A 7,202-nucleotide genomic window follows, 5' to 3' on the forward strand; every position below is an offset into this window, starting at 1 on the left:
ACCTTACCTATCAGCTCTCTGAGCTTACCAAAATCCGCCTTCCTGAAATCCATGGTCTCTATTTTGCTGTACTCCCTTCTGCCCTTCCTTAGAATTGCAAACTCTATGATTTCATGATCACTTTCACCCAAGCTTCCTTCTTCTTTCAAATTCTCAATGAGTTCCTCCTTATTTCGTTTCCGGTTTAGAGATGAGATAGTATCAAATGTAATTAAGAATGAGGAAACTAATCTGAATAAATTAGAACTGGCTCCAACCTTCACTAACCCCCAGCTGTACCTAAGACACTTGGCTATGATGGTGACAGAACCACATAAAGTGCCTAGATAGATAGAAGAAACCTTGCCAAGGCCTTTTTCAAGGCACAGATTGGTTTGGTAAATCATTTCCCACAAGCAAGGACTCATCCAGCTGGCTCCCACCCTCCCAAGCCTCATGATTATTTTTTCCTTGCAGGTTTAAACACAGGTCTAGGGGATCCCACCTGGGAGTTTGTCTGATAGAACAAACTAAACTGTAATAGCCTTGGGCCATTGGGTCACCATGGCACAATGCATCGCGATGACGTTTTGGTGAAACATCAGCACAGCTTTATGCAGTTGAGAGGAAAATGATTTTCCAGTCCTGCAAATACTGTAGAGATTTCAGAAATGTTTCCTGTTCTGCATCAGGATGAAAGAGAGACTTGTGGAAATAATAATAATTAAAAAAAAAACAGTAGCCAATAGCCTAGTGGTTACGGCACTCAGCTGATGTGAAGCCTCCACTCTGAATCAGGCAGAGCAGGAACTTCAACATAGATCTCCTACATCCCACAGGAGTGCCCTAACCATTAAATTATGGGCTATTTTCAGGTTCTCTTCTCTCCATCCCCTAAATTGTATCCTGGATCTAAGAAACCTTCATGACAAAAGTTTCACTGAAATGGGTACAGTTCCATAAAATGTTCAGTTCTGATGAAAACACATTAATCAAAAAATTCTGAACCAGCTCTAATCTTTATATAATATTGCAGTACTTCATGGGCCTCAGAAGTGATTTTGGGATGCATGAATGTCCTAGAGTTAAATTCTATTCAGCATGAGTAAAGGGTTGGAGAGTTAGCTGGGTCCCAAAAGAGCTCCCTCTCCAAAGGCTCAGCTGGAAACGTAGCCAGGATAGAAAAGCATCGAAATTAAAATATAAGGTCTTTTCTCAGAAGCTATTAATTGAAACTGCATCATTTTAAAAAACAAAACTAAAGTTATGAAATAAGAAAACAGTATCTTCTAAGCCAGTACAAATTGGTCTCCAACACAGAGCTTCAGGTTTGTTATCACACATTGCATGTCTCTGCATTTATCTTAATGTTGCTACTGGGAGCCCTTACATTTTATGGTTTCACGGCCATCAGATTTATTATATGCCATTTGTTTTAGGAAATTGAGGCTATATATGGTAACATTCAAGATTATAAAAGTCCTTTTCTTGTTGGAAATTGTAGAAATTTTGCATTAACCTTGAAACACAGGAAATCAGTAACAATAATGAATAATTTTTTTAATTGCTGTATCTTCACAAATCTTTCCTAAAATAGCCCAGGCTTGTTAAAAGAACTGAACAATAAACCCAAGTATCACTAAAGAATTTATCTAGCTTCATCAGGTGATAATTTACTCTGGGCCATAAAAACAGAAAAAATGAAGATTAAAACATTTGTCTATTGACACGTTGAAAAATATTACTCTTAATTTCAGGACTATGTTAGCCATAGTTTCATTCAGTTTGAACTTTTTCTTATCTACAATGAAATAAGAAACCCAAATTTTATTCTCTATAAGCTGGTTACACAAATGAAATGATGGGGGAATGATGGAAAAAGCAATGTTCATGTGTTACGACCATAACTTGTTCCAGAGTTGCCCGTACACCATAATCACAGAAAGTCTTTATTTAAAATGGCTCTAGCTTTACTATAGTCAAGCAAACTTAAATTTGTAGAAATTTTTAGATTTTAAGGTACACTCAAGATCAGTCAAACTGTACTTTATCTATGTAACCACGTGATCCTATTTTCCTTCAGCCTCCCTCTCCCTTTTCCGCATCCTTGTTTGCCATAATCACTTTATTGTATCTAATCTCTAATTAGACTGCAGGCATAACTGGGGCAGGGAATATCTAGTAAGTATTTAGACAGTAGATAACATAGTTAAGGTACCAATCCTAATAAAGACCTCTAAATGCTGCCATAATACAAATAAATAATAAAATAATAATAATATCATCTCCCACTAGCCCCCAAATCACTAACAGAAGATCGTGGGCTGACATTTGAGCGTTCCTTCAGTGTCCTTTAATCTGTTTGCCATTCCAAACTGGGTCAGGTGATCTTGACCCTCTCATATCATGGAGGTATAGGGAGAAAAGGACAATTCTAATAAAAAACATGATTCTCTACTTCATTTATATCAAAAAGAGACCCAGGCAATCCAGAAAGATGATGAAGAGGCTCAAGTTTATTGACTTCAGGAGTTATCTCTCTGGAAATATGACGTTCCACAAGCATTTGCTTAGTAACGTGATCCTTTCAGGACTCAGCTGAAAATTCTGTACTCTTATGGGTCACTTTCCCATTTATGGGGAAGCAGAGCTGTGCAAGCAGCAACCCCATCATAAACACATCTTTCCCTTCCTGGGCATATTTGTCAGTCCCAACAGTCCGGGGTGGCTCTATGTATTTTGCCACTCCAAGCATGGCAGTCAGGGAGCCTTCAGTACTCACCCCTGAATTGCCGCTGAAGCTGCAGGACTGGCGGACCTCCCACAGAAGCGCCGCTGAAGGCTCACTGGCTGCCTTCGCCCTCACGGCATCCGGCACGCTGCCCCCACCTCTCCCTCCCGACTTGCCGCCCCTGGCACGTGCTTGCTGCACTGGTTCCTGGAGCCACCCCTGCCAACAGTGCCTTCCCATTGCATGTAGATAAGAGTCTGGGAATGTGCGTTGGCAGATGAACGGCTCTCTTCAAACCTCACTTCAAAATTGGAAAAAGGGAGGAACCACAGAGAGCAAAAACCTCTTTCCATATTCAAAGCAAGATTTAACTTGCCCTCCCCAATCCAATGATTCATGTGCCCCTTGAGTTTAGTTAACAAGACCAATGTATCAAGAGTGTTTTATGTCTTAACTGCAGTGGAGACTGAAATAGTAAGGTTTCCCACAACACTGGATGTTCTCGCCTGTAAGGTACAAATCTTTTCATGTTAAAGAACTGACACTTTAATTACAGCTTATCTTTGTAATTCTCTTTTTCTTGTTATTAATCTCTCTCCACTGAGTACTGTCATGAATTGTATGAAACCAGTTGCTTTTCTTTTAACTATCTCCCCACAATTTGCATTTCATGCATAGTACCCAAGACACTTCAATACTGTATTCACATTTAATAGACAAAAATTACACTCTGATTCACATGATTAACTTCCTATTTTACAATTGACCATCTTCTCATGCTTTTTTATTTGTTCTAGGTTATATCAGATAGGAAGGTCTGTCTAATATTTCCTGTGGATATTATTGGATTCAATTAATTTCACTCTGATGACAGCAGTATTAGTAACAATAATTTAAAATAGGTTTACACAGAGTGGAACTTGATTAAAGATAAATAGGACCCACATCCACCAAAATGCTGAGTCTCCTCAAATAGACTCTTCATCCCAGTTTAGCTCCAAGTATGCCAGAAAGAGTCTTCCTCCCAGCTATTCTATGACTGTCTTGCCTTTCTTCCACTCCAAAATCCTTGATCTTCTTCCCAAGTGAAGCAGTTCAGATAATTCATCCCACCATAACAAGATGCTAACTGGATTCAATTAGCAGTGAACTATGCCACTTCCTGGAACTTTGCATATGAGATTCTTCTGACCATGCACCAAGATCCCAAAGATTAATCCACCCTTGAAAGAACAACTTTGTTTCCTAAGATATGTGCATGATTTATGCTTGTAAATGAAAGGTTTGTTAAGTTAAATTAAACCTACTATTCCCCTTATCTCATTCATAAGGACTGCACACACATTTCTCCATACACAACTCTAGAATGGACACTCAAGGAATCATCTTAAACTGAAATAGATTAAGCTATTTTTTGGAAGATAGATGGCTATCCATGTAAAATGCCTGAAGCAAAGAACACCATTTATTGTTCTCCTTTCATCTACTACAGCTCTACGTCTCTGCCACTGATATCTTCATGGTGGATGAAGGTCTCTATCTGGTGCTCAGGTAATCAGTTAAATTATCTACCATACACTTAGGCTCCTAGACTTACACCCTCACTTATCTTTATAGACAGGAGTAGTCCCGTAGCTTTGAAAAAATGTGCACTTTGTTAACTCTGTTTAGAAATATGCCAGATACTGCTCTATGAGAATAGCACAAATCTCTCAAGTATTGCAAGATCCTGAACATTAGTTAGCATCATTACCATTAAAAAGCCAATACCTTCCTGCAGGTACCCAACAGCAGTTATCTGTGACACCATAGGTTTTTGCTCTCTTCAGAAAATAATTTCAGCATCTCAGATAATAATGGGTGGTAATTTAATAAATTTTTACTTTTTATTGGCAACCATTGTACTTTATTACTCCAATTGTGCTTCCAAAATATATGAGAAGTTAATAAATCATTATGTGGCTATATAAACACTTCAGTCTTTAACAGTTAATTTGTATTCATTGGATGTTCAAAAGTCTACATGCACTTATGTTATACATTAACATTATGGGAAGGAGAATGTTGTGTTATAATAATCAGGAATGCCACATTTTTTAAATAAATAAAATACAAAAGCATGATCTGGGAGAAAATGATTTGTAAGCTAAATTATTAAGACGTTTCTCTCTTGATTTTAAGATCACGTGTGCAACCCCTCTGTCACTGATAGACTAACAATAACTTCTCTCTTTCTGACACATACACAGAGATCCTTTCTTCCTAAAAGATTTATTCTTTTAATAGGAATATAGTTTAATTGGGGTGTAGATACATGGCTTGATTACAGGTCTGGATTTGGATTTTTAGAACTCCAATAATTCAGTGTTCAGATACAGGGTTCTGGTTCCATGCCATCTGTAATTACAACTGCAGAAATATTTCAATTCAGTAATGAAAATCAACCTCACCCTTGCAGTTGCTCTATGCACTATAGTCCTCACCCACTGAAATTCAGCATTCATTAGCTTTACTATAGTGGATTTGTCTTCCTGCATAGTAGTATTAATAGAATATCAGGGTTGGAAGGGACCTCAAGAGGTTATCTAGTCCAACCCCTTGCTCAAAGCAGGAGCTATCCTCACACAGATTTTTACCCCAATTTCCTAAATGGCCCCCTCAAGGATTGAACTCACAACCCTGGGCTTAGCAGGCCAATGCTCAAACCACTTCAAAGCCACAATATATATTACCTATTCTTCATCCAATGAATGCCTGCTGTATTGACTACTGTGAAGAGGCTATCATAGCCTGCCAGAGATATATAAAAGAACTCTAGGTCCCCAATCCTGTATCTCAGGTCTGCTTGAACCTTATCAGGGGAGGTTTTGAGTCACAAGACTGAGGTCTCCAGCTCCAGTCTGGATTATCCTGATATCTGACATGACCTTTCTATTTGGACTATAACCTGATGAACCGATTCTGGAAAGAACTTTCCACATCTCAGCAGCTCACTGTCTCTACTATGAAACTGACCTAAGAACTTTATTCATATCTGTATGTCTAATGATCTTTTAACCACAATACTCTCTTTTCTTTTTAAATAAATCCTAGTTTAGTTAATAAGAATTGACTGTAAGCGTGTATTTGGCTAAGATCTGAAATATTCACTGACCTGGAGGATAATGTGTCTGATCTCTTACATATGGTAAACAGAATTTAAAATAATCCTCACCATATCTGACTTGGGTGTCTGGATGGGAGCCCAAAGCTGGGTAGCTTTAAAGAATCTGTATTTTGGGCTTCTGGATAACCAGAAAGGTATTGTGATAGCTGTTTTGTTGCTGTCTTGGTGGATCTAATTATTTTATTTATTTATTTATTTATTTATTTGATTTATTACTCTGGCTAGATTTCATGGAGTTGGAAAAACCTGCGTGATTCAAGTATCCTGGAATTTCTTATTGGCTAATCTGATTCTCAGGTTGGCTCAGTTTCTTCTGGTTGATGTATATGGATATATATGTATATAAAAAGCAGCACTGGTATTCAGATATCACAATGATAGGTATGGTACTAAAACCTAGATTAGATAAAGTAGTAAAATATAGATAACACGGTTACTCACCTTTGTAACTGTTGTTCTTCGAGATGTGTTGCTCATATCCATTCCAGTAGGTGTACGCGCCGCGCGTGCACGTTCGTCGGAAGACTTTTACCCTAGCAACTCCAGCGGGCCGGCAGGTCGCCCCCTAGAGTGGCGCCTCGCCGGTCCCACCACGCGCGTCCGTTGGCTGGATAATGAAGCTGGGGGAGGGATCGACTCAGACAGGCACCGCGGGCCCGGGCAGTCGCGAAGTCCCTGGCATGTGGCCAACACAGCCGGCGTCGGAGCGCCGGTGTGCTCTTTCGAGAGGCTGTTTAGCCGGGTGTATAGGGAGTTTGAGGGCCTCTGTCCTGTGAACGGCCAGTGCCGGATTAAAGGCTTCGCCGGATGGGCGTGGCCTTTTCCACGGCAGTGTGTACTAAAGGAAAGGACCCCGGCACGAGCGAAAGCCGGCACTCGTGGCCGGGAAGGACGCGAGGGAAGGCCGCTGTCCAATCAGGAGCGATCTCTTGAGCGCTGGTTTGCTTATCTCTTGGTCCAGGTCCGCTAAGGCTTGCAAATGGCACTTCTCGAATGGTGCGATTCCCCCAGGCACTTCAAGCAGGCTTCGCGGGATCGCTGCGTGGGCATCGGCTTTTTTACAGCACAGCACAGTTTGAAACCCCGGGAACGACCAGCATGGCCACGCGGGGACTGCGGGAGAGGCTGCGCCCGAACCCAGCTAACGATATACCTAGAACTATAAACTACAACTATACTGGGCTAACTACGCAACTATATTAAAACTAAACGAGACCGACATAAGACAAGAGAGCTAGGACGTGGAGGAGCAGCTAATGCCCAGCGCACACAGTCTCCACGACCGACACGGCGGGTTAAGAAGAACTGAAGGGCGGCGGCGGCGGA

This window comes from Chelonoidis abingdonii, chromosome 4, assembly GCF_003597395.2.
Source record: "Chelonoidis abingdonii isolate Lonesome George chromosome 4, CheloAbing_2.0, whole genome shotgun sequence".
In the NCBI taxonomy this organism is placed as follows: domain Eukaryota; kingdom Metazoa; phylum Chordata; order Testudines; family Testudinidae; genus Chelonoidis; species Chelonoidis abingdonii.